The sequence below is a fragment of the Seriola dumerili genome, unplaced genomic scaffold (genome assembly GCF_002260705.1).
Source record: "Seriola dumerili isolate Sdu_G_001 unplaced genomic scaffold, Sdu_1.0 BDQW01000161.1, whole genome shotgun sequence".
NCBI lineage: Eukaryota > Metazoa > Chordata > Actinopteri > Carangiformes > Carangidae > Seriola > Seriola dumerili.
Window position 1 is genome coordinate 3,885,157 of NW_019174416.1, and position 13,982 is coordinate 3,899,138.

The 13,982-nt window shown below is 44.0% G+C and overlaps 1 protein-coding gene across 1 annotated transcript in view; it reads left to right on the plus strand.

Moving 5' to 3' along the window:
• tenm2 (teneurin transmembrane protein 2) overlaps positions 1-13,982 on the plus strand; it is a 166,764-nt gene that overhangs the window by 64,459 nt on the left and 88,323 nt on the right. The gene's annotated exons all lie outside the window — the stretch shown is intronic.

Consider the following 13,982-nt stretch of genomic DNA (forward strand, 5'->3'; position numbering starts at 1 on the left):
ATGCCACAGATAGACCTCCAGCCCCTGGATGTTGCGGCACGAGTGTGTGCGTGCGTCAGATCGCCGCTGTCACCTCATGTGGGCTTAAACTGGGAACACGGGCTCCTTTGCTCACATTGCTCTTACTACTTATGTTTTATTTAATACTGGCATTTGTTGGTGAGCGACAGCAGCGGGGACCTTGAAGCAGTATGCAGCACTAAATAAAAACCACTTTGAACAGCGCAATGGCAATGACTCAAGTCTCATTATATTTGAATATGTGCCGTTATCTCAAGCAGTGATGTGTGCAGTTAACAATGTTAAGAACTCTGACAAAAAAGAGCAAAGACAGATTTGCTGACACAATTATACAAACACACAAGCTTGGAGGAATGATTTGCTCCCATTACTGGATATGAAAACTCAATATTTGTGTGCTTCACCTGAAAAATAACAAAATCATTACCCCTCCGTCACCCACTCCACTTCCACCACTGCCTCTCCCACCCTGCCACCCCCTCATATTCTTCTTTAATCCACCCCTCCCCTCAGACTGCACTCTCTTGCCAGGTGTATCCGTATTCTTCTTCTCCGTCACACACACTTCTACACTAATTCTTCAGACAGTGCACTGACTCCCAGCGTGTCACAGAGTTAAAGAAAAAAAAAAGAAAAAGAAGAAGAAATCTTAACATCTTGTCTATGAATCATTAAATGACTTCTCCCCAGGATACGACGCCGCCTTGCTTGTACAATATGAAACTACTTGAGCTCTTAGATCAGCTGGAGCTGGTTTGTTCGCTGTTCCCAGAGTAAAGACAGAGATTAGTGGATCTTCATGTAGTTACTATGTGCTTGTGGAACAAATTACCAGAGGAGCTGAGGTCCAAATTGCACGCATGTCCATGTGTATATACATGTGTAATATTTTCATTCTTTTTTGACTTTGAAATTGTCTCTTTAAATACTGTTCCCAATGTCGCTTATATAAATATTTCTCTTTAATTCTTCAGTTTTAATTTCTTTTGCATATAAAATCCTTCAAGACTGCCTCAGTGTATGAATTATGTTATATAAATAAATTTGACTTCTCCTTCTTTCACACTTAAACTCTTTCCTCCATCACTCTCCCTTACATTTTTCCCCCTCTCCTATCCATCCATCTCTTCCTCCATCGTCTCTGCCTCTCCATCTCTTCCTCCGCAGGAGAAGTGGGAAGTCTACCTGCTGGATAATCCTGCATTACATCCTTAATTCCCTAGACGTGTTCAACACATCCACCACACACACACACACACACACACACACACACAACACACACACACACACACACACACACACACACACACACACACACACACACACCACACACACACACACACACACACACACCACACACCACACACACACACACACACCACACACACACCACACACACACACACACACACACACACACACACACACACTATTTAAATAGATACAGCTTTTGACTTCCCTCTAAAAGAAGACAAAAAAAGATCAAAAGTGTAAGAAAATTTAATAAAACCTGTCACTTCCTAATGCACATGTAGAAAAATGCCCTGTACATGCAGGTGTGTGCAATCCCCCTGTGTGTGTGTGTGTGTGTGTGTGTGTGTGTGAACACGTCTAGGGAATTAAGGATGTAATGCAGGATTATCCAGCAGGTAGACTTCCCACTTCTCCTGCGGAGGAAGAGATGGAGAGGCAGAGACGATGGAGGAAGAGATGGATGGATAGAGAGAGGGGAAAAATGTAAGGGAGAGTGATGGAGGAAAGAGTTGTGAAGTGTGAAAGAAGGAGAAGTCAAATTTATTTATATAACATAATTCATACACTGAGGCAGTCTTGAAGGATTTTATATGCAAAAGAAATTAAAACTGAAGAATTAAAGAGAAATATTTATATAAGCGACATTGGGAAACAGTATTTAAAGAGACAATTTCAAAGTCAAAAAAGAATGAAAATATTACACATGTATATACACATGGACATGCGTGCAATTTGGACCTCAGCTCCTCTGGTAATTTGTTCCACAAGCACATAGTAACTACATGAAGATCCACTAATCTCTGTCTTTACTCTGGGAACAGCGAACAAACCAGCTCCAGCTGATCTAAGAGCTCAAGTAGTTTCATATTGTACAAGCAAGGCGGCGTCGTATCCTGGGGAGAAGTCATTTAATGATTCATAGACAAGATGTTAAGATTTCTTCTTCTTTTTCTTTTTTTTTTTCTTTAACTCTGTGACACGCTGGGAGTCAGTGCACTGTCTGAAGAATTAGTGTAGAAGTGTGTGTGACGGAGAAGAAGAATACGGATACACCTGGCAAGAGAGTGCAGTCTGAGGGGGAGGGGTGGGATTAAAGAAGAATATGAGGGGGTGGCAGGGTGGGAGAGGCAGTGGTGGAGGTGGAGTGGGTGACGGAGGGGTAATGATTTTGTATTTTTCAGGTGAAGCACAAAATATTGAGTTTTCATATCCAGTAATGGGAGCAAATCATTCCTCCAAGCTTGTGTGTTTGTATAATTGTGTCAGCAAATCTGTCTTTGCTCTTTTTTGTCAGAGTTCTTAACATTGTTAACTGCACACATCACTGCTTGAGATAACGGCACATATTCAAATATAATGAGACTTGAGTCATTGCCATTGCGCTGTTCAAAGTGGTTTTTATTTAGTGCTGCATACTGCTTCAAGGTCCCCGCTGCCTTCGCTCACCAACAAATGCCAAGTATTAAATAAAACATAAGTAGTAAGAGCAATGTGAGCAAAGGAGCCCGTGTTCCCAGTTTAAAGCCCACATGAGGTGACAGCGGCGATCTGACGCACGCACACACTCGTGCCGCAACATCCAGGGGGCTGGAGGGTCTATCTGTGGCATTTTATAATTGTTTTTGGACTAATCCTGGTTTTAATATGTCTCTCACAGCAGGGAGGCCTTCACGCTTAATAGACACCATGGATTTGTTTAATTACGTCTGCCTGTGTGTGTGTGTGTGTGTGTGTGTGTGTGTATATGTGTGTGTGGGTTCCTCTATGAATGTCATGTGTGTTTAGGAAACGGAGAGAAAGTGGGGGTGTTTGAGTAATCGAGCGCCACTTTGATGACAGTTTGTTTTTGGAATCTGTGCATATGTAATGTCATGAATTTAAAAAACTATAAGAGTAGATGAGTAAGAGCGAAAAGACATGGAAGCATCTGTTCATATAGACACAATCCTCACACATCGCTCACTCTCACTCACACACACACACACACACACACACACACACACACACACACACACACACACATCCAGCGAGTGAACCCTTGGCAGTACTTCTCCAGTCTGTTTGAAGTAGCGTCTCACGGGAGGCTATAGGACTGTGGCAGTGTTTCACCCACTCAAACACACACACACTGGCTCGCAGGGAAAGAGGGATTGCAGAGAGAAAAGGGAGAAGACAGACAGAGGAGACGGTAGGAGGAGCGCTTCTCCTCAAACACACGCCACAGCTCGTCTCATCCTCCCTATCTCTCGGTCTCTCGCAGCTCTCCACGCAGACACAGACAGGGAGCACTCGGAGAACAGGTTGAGGTTGTTTACAGCCACACTTTTTTCCCCTCTTTCCCCTGGTGCTCATGCGCTCATATCTCGCTCTATCATACTCACACCGACTCGGTGAGATTGAAACAGCGCGCTGGGGACAAAGCAAGGATATTACCCATGCTGCATCGGCATCAGAGAGGGGCCTTGTCGTTTCATTTTGTCGCGGTCTCAATTAGAATAGCCGGCCAGAAGGAGACGACTCCGGCTGCCGGGGCTGAATGCAGACACCAAAGCCTCCTGATAAAAGCCACCCCTCAAGAACATTTTAAAAACACAGCCAGGGCTCTCTGACTGAGCATCGCTCCTCTCTGTCTCTGTTGTTAGCTGCGTGACCCTATCAAGGCCGCACAAATTTAAAGCGCCACTTGCCAATTTCAGGGCCCGTAAACTCATCTTTGAGAACAAACAAACAATGCAAGCAAATAAGACGTGGAATAAATAAAGTAGGAAATCAAAACACAGAGTGACAGCCGAGTGAAACGTATCAAAGGTGGGGTGTTTTTTTTTTTTTTTCAAGGATGACTTAAGAAGCAGCTCATTTGAATGTTTCTGTTTTCCCGGCCTCGGCCAGCAGCAAGCCCACAAATGCCTCCTGCTTTCTTAAAACAATAGATATGAACACACAGGCATAAAAAAAAATAATAATAAAAAATTACAGATGCACAAAACAATCCCACTTAAAGACGGTGCTGTAATACTGCCAATCTGCAGAGCTATTGTGTTATTTTGATCCTGGTTCTGCTGTGTGTGTGTGCGTGCGTGTGTTTGTGTGTGTGTGCGTGCATGTGTGTTTTCCATACAATACCCTTCAACCCTGTAATTTTCTAGTCCTTTGTGTATGAGTAGGTATGTGGACAAGGTGCTGCATCCAGCCACATCTCTGTATTTTCTGTCATCCCTCTCCCTCACTCATTTCTCCGGACCTTCCTCCGGTGTCCCCTGATACAGCAACAAAAGCAGCTAATGGAGAAGGAATGTACCTACACACAGGCACAGATGGAGAGGCAAAGAGAGAGAGAGAGACATAGGGGCACACTGGGAGAGAGTCATGCAGAAACAGAAGGATAGAAACAAGAGGGGTGGCACAATGTCATATGGTGGAGCGGAGAAGAAAGTAAAAAGCTCTCAGTCATGTTGCCAATGTAACACCCTTGTTCTGTGCGTTTATCCACTGATTCTACTCCGAGTCGTAAAGTGCTTCACAACTTAACCAAAACACCAGCTCAGCGTTAGTAAGGTGCGCACTACTTTTATCATACGTTAACATGTATATTTTTTCCAAACATAGTCTATTAAATCTTCAGGTAGTGAAAAATGCCAATAACACTTTCCCAGACCCCAAGGTGACATCTTCAGCCTCCGCACGCTTTCAAATCAACAATTCAAAACACAATTTACAATCTTTTAACCTTTTAAATTTTTTTATTACATATGCACAATGATAAGTGGAAAGGGAAATAGATAATAATATCACAACACGTACAATAACTTTAAATAATATTACATAATGATGATAGTACATAGTTACAACAGTATGTACAGGGTACACTTGAAACAAACAGTATATGCATGTAACACACAGGTTAATTACGAAACAGAATATAAAGGCAGTAATAATGATCATAATTGATATTTATATCTGCTTGTATGCAGTATGCTATGCCTGGATTAAAATGTCATGAAGAAAGCAGACATAATTACATTCAGTATGTGATGTAATGCAGAACATCACAAACGCTAGAATACTAATACTGCTCCTGTAAGTGTTTCTGTGATTTGTCTTTTTTTCTTTTTTTTTTTGCACCACACAAGCTACGGACAAAAGTTAGAACCAGATAAATTTTACTTGATTAAAGACTTAAACAGTTTTAATTGTTTATCAAAACTGTTGCCAATTAATTTGTTGACAATCAGCATCAACTGCTGATTTCAGCTGCAATGCTGTTTTGAACATTTCAGTCTTTTCTGGTTAATACTCACATTTACATCACCTCCTGGCTGTTTTCCTGGGATACTCACTTTTTTTTTCTTTTCTTTTCCATCATGTCAAGACATGGTTATTTTAAGTGATGTCCACTTTTACTTATGTCATCATTCTACATCATGTATAGACAATTACTGTGCCGACACAGAGCCACGGATAAGTTGTGGATTCTAGGAATTAATTGAATCTTCTTTGAAAGTAAAACCACTGTGAATTATTTTCACTTTTCTCCACTGTTTTAATTTACATCTTATTTACAAATATGTACATTTCTTATACAATATGCTTTTAGATTATCTCTCACAATGATCTATTTCCTGGTCTTCCCCTTTCATTTTCTTGCCTTTCCCCTTCCGTCCTTGATTTTGTTTCCCTCCCTCTCCTGCCCTTCACCTTCTCTCCTCCTCCTCTTCCTCCTCTTCTCCTTCATCCTCTCACTCTCCAGTTCCAGAGGCTATTTTTTTTCATCTCCACTTAGCTTTTAGTGCTCTTCTGTGCCCCACTCAAGGGGAATCCACCTCTTTCCAGACACAGCCTTATTTTAGCAACACAAGCAGGTCCTTGGAGAGCACTGTCAGACCTCATACTCTGCACCGTCTGCCCCTCCGCATGCGCGACTGTGCGAGTGTGTGTGTGTGTGCGTTTCTGCGCTCGCATGTATGTGCACATTTTATGTTTCAAGACTGACGAGACGTGCAATGTCATCAAGAAAACATCCCCACAAGATGTTTTCTTTCTTTCTTTCTTTCTTTCTTTCTTTCTTTCTTTCTTTCTGCTTTGGAGTGGTCACAGCTACAGGTGAATTATTACAGAGATAGAGAATTGTCGTTCTACCTCAGATCTCCCACCGCCTCTTACATGAAAGAGGTGAAGAAGAGCAAGAGAAGTCTCTGAAGGAAGGCAAGCATGAAATACCAAACAATTTCGGTCTCCTCTGAAATTCAGGAGCCATCAAGGAATTAGCGTTTTTTTTTTTTTTTTGTAGCTTGCGTCTCTCTGTGTGTGTGTGTGTGTGTGTGTGTGTGTGTGTGTGTGTGTGGACTCCTATTTCCATTTAAATATTCTTCATTTTTCTCACTCCTCCCTCCTCTGGCAAAAAACTAATCAGCCATCCTCCCTCCATCCATCCTCCCTCTCTCCCTCGCTCCATTTTGACTCCTCAGATCAGCAGGTAAAGCAGCGTTTGGCTAGCTGTGCAGTGGTGCAACGAAAATGAGCAGGAAAGACAGAAAGTCTTCAGAAGCGTCACTGCGGGCCAAATGCCTTATTATGTCAGATTTACAAATTCCCCACTCCCGTGTCGGAGGAAAAAGTGACCTACATAACTACAGACCAGAAAAAAAAAAACACCAATGGCCCAATTCTCCTCTCCTCCACTCCACTCCCTCATTCTCTCTATCTCTGCCGCTCCTTCTCTAGCTGCTCTCTTTCTCTCTCATTTCGTCACCCCTCGTTTATCTCTATCCTTTCCCCGACAGAGGCTTGGTGAGTTATCACCCCCTCATTCAGATGACAGGAGTGGCGTGTATGATGGCCTGTTTTGTTTTGGGTTTTTTTTCTTTTTTCTTTTAAGTGTGTTTTCGTCCGTCTGTGTGCGCATCCTGCGTGTGTGTGTGTTTGCTCTATCATCTGTGTTACTAAAATGGTATGGTCGGCAGAGGGGGGTGCCTAGGTGATCCAACCAACCTGCTACTAGGTAAACACCATCTGTTCACACAAAATCTCCCCCCTCCGACACCACGACTAGAATAGAGTGATCCAATCGCACCTCTTCTCACACACTTTAACCATGCCAGGTTCACACCAAGGTGTGCGTGTGCGTGTGTATGTGTGTGTGTGTGTGACAGTGACAGTAATAGATAATGACAGAGTTGTTGGCTCGTAATTCACATTTTCAGGTGTTGCTCTTTTAGATTTTACAGTATGAAACACACAAAAGAAACATATTTTTCTCCTCCTGACTCTCCCAGCGTGTCATCCCTTGTTCCTCTCCATCTTTTCTCTCTCTCTCTTTCTCTGTATCTGCGCTGTCCGTCTGTTTCCTCTCACTCTTTCTCCCGCTCTCCATCTCTCCTTTAGCCTGCGGTAGAATCGAGCAAAATCAATCAATTCAGGTTTCTTGGGCAGACCAGTGGTGTGGCAAGAAATTGACCTTTCATTTCAGCGCGTGTGTGTGTGTGAGAGACAGAGAGAGAGAGAGAGAGAGAGGGAAGCAGTTAGAGCTAAGTTGCTATCTGCCTCAGAGCTGATGGTGCCATCCTGTGTGTGGCGGCGCCCCCAGCTAGCCACTAAGGATCATACACACACACAAACACATGCACACACAAACACACACAGCTTTCCACCCTCAGCTATAGCAGATATGACAAGTACACGGACTGTGGACACAGCATTAGTGAGGCTCTGTGTCTTTTTATAGCTTTTATGCTAAGCAGCATGCCATTGCAGGCTTTCCACTTTTGCCCGACTGGGTATTGAGTGTATTGAGTGAGTGAGTTAGCCTGGGTTAAGTGGCTGTGCTTAAGGGCACAACAGCACTGCTGCGATCACTGGCTGCACTCGTACAGCTTAGGAACGTGCCCTGCGAAACAAGATAAAGGGCTCATGACAACAAACACACACACACACACACACACACACCGGGCTGAGGAGTGGACGGATGATGTGTGGAGAGCAGAGATTTGATTTTCTGTCATCCCTTTGTTTTTGCTAGATTGTCAATTTGTATTTCTCTCATTTCCTTTTTTCTCCCACACTCTCATGTATAGATTTCAAATCCCTTTCTCTTTCTCACACACACACACACACACATACACACATATATTCACACATGGCGCCAGATGTGGGCTGACACTCCCCATCTATCCAGAAGGTAGGGCTTTAATAGAGATTTATAATGATTATCAGGGGACCGGGGAAGAATGTATCGTTGCTGCTTAAAAATCTACTGATAGAGGGCACGAATGGACGGAGTGAGAGGAGAAAGTGAATGAACTTCACTGAAAGACACTTTGGGGAGGTATCGACAGAGTGCTATAAAAATGCAAGGATCCTTGCTGTGCGTGTGTGCGTGCGTGCGTGTGCGCTGCAGGCTAGGTCACATAAACAAAGCAAAAAAATCTGAGGGGCCAAAGCTGCTGGGGCTGTAACCTGAGGGCACTGTATTGAAAAGAAATCCTGTGCATGTGTACGCGCTCTTTTATGTGTGTCTCTCAGCGTGTGTGGATACTTCACTAAGACTACCCACTACTTACTTGCTCCATGTAGCTTCCATAATATCATGATAATGCACTGTGATTCCTCCACTCCTGGACCCGGCTGCACTCTCCAGAGATTTTGCCGTGGAGAATTTCTTGGCCGACTCGAGCTCCTCCACTCCTCCGCTCCTCCGCCGTTGTCTGTCTGTCCTCGCCCCGCTGTTCTGCACTAAAACAGCTCATAATTATTGTCTTAGCATCCTTCATGTATAATTTATCAGCCGTTTAAAAGCGGAGATGCATGCAATTAAATCTAGAGGGAGCTTCTGTCTTTCCAAATCTCCCCTTCCTTTCTCCCTTTCATAATTTCTCTCCCCTCTCCCTCTCGCTCACATACGCAGGAGCTTTCAGTCGCGTCCTTTTACTCTGTGTTATTCCTCTATGCTGCGCCGTTGTGCATCCTGCCTCTTCCTGTCTCTTTCACTCAGTTTTTGAGTTCATTCTGCCTTCCCTCTCCTGCTCCCTCTCCTTAATATCTAAATATGTGTTGAAAATTGGATAAATCATGCAGAGGTGTTCTTGTCCTCTCTCTCTCTCTCTCTCTCTCTCCCTGTATCCATTTTCTTTTCATCCTTCACTCTTTTTCTCCTTTATTCCCTCCCTCCCAGAGAGAAAAGAAAGGAGAGGAGAGGCGCAGAGTAATTGGATTCCCCCTAATAGCGAGGGTAATGTTGACAGTACATAAATCCTGCCACTGAAATAGCGCCTCGTTTATCTTCTGATTTTGCCTCATTGTTTTTCGGCGCCTGTTTCCCACCCTCATCTTCCTCCCCCTCCTAACTCCTGTATGTGCATTCCCCTCCTCCCTTCCTTCCTCACCCCTCCCATCCTTCGTCTCCCCCAGGGTCTCATCAGGTAGCCTTGATTGTTTAGATGGGCCCCGTATGGGACAATGTGTCTCTGCATAAATTGGTCGACACGGTTTGGTTGCAGCCAAGCAGATATTGGAAGGAACGAGGCGGGGAGGAACATAAACTCGAGACGCAGATAAAAGGGAACACGCACGTTGCATCGGATATGTGGTGCAACATTAGGCTTACAGGAAACAATAAAGGATACACTTGACTCCGCTTTGTGCAAAAAAAAAAAAAAGAAAGAAAAGAAAATCTGTTCCGTCTCTCACTCAACATATTTTGCCTCCATGGCTTCATCTGGTTCGGAGAATGGTGATACATCACGAGGAGCTTAAATCACATTCAGTCTCAAATCTCTAGGTTCCTGTAATCATGCCGCTGAAACAGGCACTCACTTAATAGCGCGTACAAATCAGCTCCAGAACATTTATGTTCATTTAAAAGGCCACTCGAGTGATTCAGTATTGCACTTCGACAGATTTAAAAACGAATGATCAGAGTCTGTGCAACAGAGGCTGAGAGCGAGATCCTAATTTTTGGTCTCTAGTATGGGTCAAGCCCTAAAGATACTGGATCCTACGTGTCCCATAATGCAACTTGATAGCATCTCTTCATTAGCCCCCTTCCTGCCCAGGACATGCCCGCATTTGTCAAACTCAACACCCCCAGTTTGTAACCCAGGCCTCCTTGTGTGTAAATTTGTTGTTACCAAGCTAAGATAACACTGATGACATCACTACGACATCCTCAGTTTTTTAGAAAAGCTCCTTCAGCTTCACAAATTTTACTTTATATGCTCCTTCTACAGAGGAAAATGTGGTACTTTCTACTCCACTGCATTCATGTGACAACTGTACTATACACATTTCTATGTTTTTATATACAGGATAAAGTAATTAAAACATGATTAATTAAAAAAAAAAAAAAAAAAGCAGAGATAAAAGCATCTAAATATGAATTTCCTGTAGGTTAAAAAAAGAGGTGTGAGAGTGGGTGGGGAAAGAACAGAGGAAGAAAAGGAAGAGGTATGACGATGATTGAGATAAAGAAAGTAAAGTTTGTGTGTCACTCCTCCTCACCTCCTCTCTCCTCTAAATATCAAACGACCTCATCAATAATTGACTGGGAGTCTGGCAGTTGATCAGCTATGAACGGCCTTTATAGTAGCATTAGGAGCCTGTCACACACACACACACACACACACACACACACACACGCCTTCAAACATCCTCCCTTTGATGCTCTTTCATGATCCATCTCATTGAACGCAGGAGTCCAGGTCAGGTCAGCTAATCAATCCCCTGTGTGGCATTTGAATTGTTTGGTGTGTCTATAGGCTTCCTGTGTACTTAGTCCTCTGATCTCCTCTCCTGCAAACATAGAAACACTGACAAGGTGGGCCATGAGAGAGGGAGCTCGTTCCAGAAGAACGTCTCCTAACCAGCGCCATAGGTTGAATAGTCCGCATTCTGGCTGGTTGCTATCGCTGTTATCGACAATCCTGAGAGTCGAGCAGCAGCATCAAGGTCAAGTCATGCTCTTTCATCCTCCCTGCCTTGCTTGCAGGGACCCATTCACACCTTTCATATATGATAGCCTGCAGGAACAGAGATGGAGAGGATGATATAAGCTGTGTATAAGTGTGTGTTTGTGCCATGGTGTAACGCGCAACTAGCTGCACCGACATCAAAACCCTTTCGAAATCTACTGTAAGTGCGGATGTAGGCCAGAAATGTTGTAATATTTGTTGTTTCCCTGGGTGGTCTGCAGCTGCTCTTAACACACCACACAGTCATTTAATTGGATTGTCAATCTGGGGAAGCGCACTTCCTCTTCTGTTTAACACTCTCACATAATAACACGCCGCAGCCCTCAGGCGCCGTTACCTTAACCACACATCATAATAATATAATAATCAGATTTTATCTGTCGCCGAGCCAAGGCTTGGGTTAGATGCTAAAGATGTGTTGGCAAGTGGATAAATCCGTGCGAAAGTAAATGGAGATAAAATAAAATAAATACACAGAGGGGAAGAAGAAAGGGAAGCCATTTTGTGTTGCGGTGTTGTTGTCCCAATGCCACCTCCAACACCCCACACACACACACACACACACACACACACACACACGCGCTGAGCTCTGACATCTTTCTACAGCCAATCAATAGGTCACATTTCTTATTACACCCTGCCACTCACACCAGTTCCTGCTCATACACACGCTACACAAACATAGACACGCACACTCCTACATTAGCTACTAAAACAGCCTCTTTTTTTTTTCCTTTTTTAGCTCTTTTTTTGTGGGTGAGTCACCAGCCTTCCTTCCCTTCCTCCGTGCATCCTTTGATCGCTACAGTCTCATCCCCTCCTCACCTCTGCTCCGTCAACACACTGGCAGCACACATCACAGCCACATGTTTTTTTGGGTTTTTTTGTCCCTCATCCTCCTCTTTCATGCCAGCTTTATTCACCCTTTTCAAATCCTCTCGTCCAGCATGCCCTGCTTCCACCCTGCTCCTCCTTCCCTTCTCCTCTTCCTCCTCTTCCTCCTCTTTCTTTGCTCCTCTCCTCCCATTTTCCACTTTGCTGCTCTTCTCTTCGTCACTCAGTCAGCCTGCGGTCTGACAGAGATGCGGGGTTCCGATGAAGGCTGCCAGACTGTCAGCACATATCTATTCACCAACACACACACACACACACACACACACACATGCGCACACTTAGCATTCAGCAAAGAGCAGGAAAAACAGAAGAAGAAAAAAAAAAACCCAGCAAGAGCAAAAACAAAGCATCGAATGCGTCCATATTACTGAGTTCCATTTGAATTTCCATGCATTTATTTCCTCTAAATATGTCTTCCAGGCCTGTTGTCAAAAAAGGGAAACTGTTTGTTGATTCACAGACTCGATTCTCTTGACATTATAATTGGGAAGGTGTGTGGGGAGATAAACAAACTTTAAAGCCATTGTTTGTGTTTCCAAGCTCCAGCATGGAGATAGGTCTGGCTATGCGAGACTAGTGATATTGTAGATGTTATCTTTGCGATATCATAGTGGTGGACTGTTTTTCCGAAGGCCGCTGCATAACCATTATTGCCAGTCGCCCCTGTAAACAAACTCAAAGGCTGTAAGGACGCGCTCCATAAGAGCTATGACAATGTGTTTTCACTTTTCACATTGTTTTGGATAAAATCAAAATTCTCATCTCTCAATTATTGTGCTCGACTGTGACCAATGCCACCTCCTGCTGTATCTGACCAGTGAGAGAGTTTGGTTCACATTTGTCAAGCCGTCGTTTGAAAGAGGACCTAGCTGCTGGATGAGGAAACCTTGATAGTGAATTTTGCCTTCATGCATTATGGTATCAAATGAGGTATAATTTCTCTTTACTGAAATGAGTTTGATGCAGTCTCCTCTCTTGTAGCGCAGAGTCAACAGACGCAGCAGGCCTTTGGTTTGGCTTGCTGATGTCCCGTGGGAGTTGGTCTATGAGCAAAGATGAAAATATGCGCAGTTTGATTCCGGGGGAAGATGTCCTCCACCCTGCCACTTTTCCTCCAGCACTCCATCTCTTCCAGCGCTCTGTTTTCATCCCCTGTTCCCTTGTTAGCCAGTGTTGTCCGTCTCCAGGGTTTTGAGAGGAACGGGCGGAAGATCGGTACGGGGATCTTCGATGTGTGTGTGTGTGTGTGTGTGTGTGTGTGTGTGTGTGTGTGTGTGTGTGTGTGTGCCTGCGTGTTTGTGTGTGGGAATATGCACTGTGTTGGAAGTGAGATAATGTGATGGAAAAGCAAAGGAAGGGATGTGCAGTAGTTGCATCTGGTAGATCCACCAGCAGGGACAAGGGTGCAAAGCCAAATTTGCTTCCACGGGCTTCCAAGTGCAGCTCAAACTGCAGTAGATTTCCTTCTTGGAGTGTTAGAATTTGGAGATTTATAGAAACGGGATGAGGGAAAAGAAGAACAGAAAGTGCTGGCCCTATAGGAGTCAATCTGTTCCCCCCTCTATTGTTGGTTAAAAAAAAAAAATCCCATCACGAAAAGAGGGCTCGGCTTTAGACTCAGCCCTGTTCTCTCATGCTACCATTTTCTGTTAGGGATGTAACAGTTAATCCACTTCCACAAGTGCCATCAAGCCCCTTCTGCTGCTTCCACTAAAACTCTTCCACACATGCATGCACACTTTTTGCCCCCCCCCCCCCCCCCCCCCTTGTCTTTTTTTTTTTTTTTTTTTTGTTAAACCTCCTGCCACTCCCTTTGTTTTTCACTTGAGTTTCTGAGTGCAACTGGCAGGAA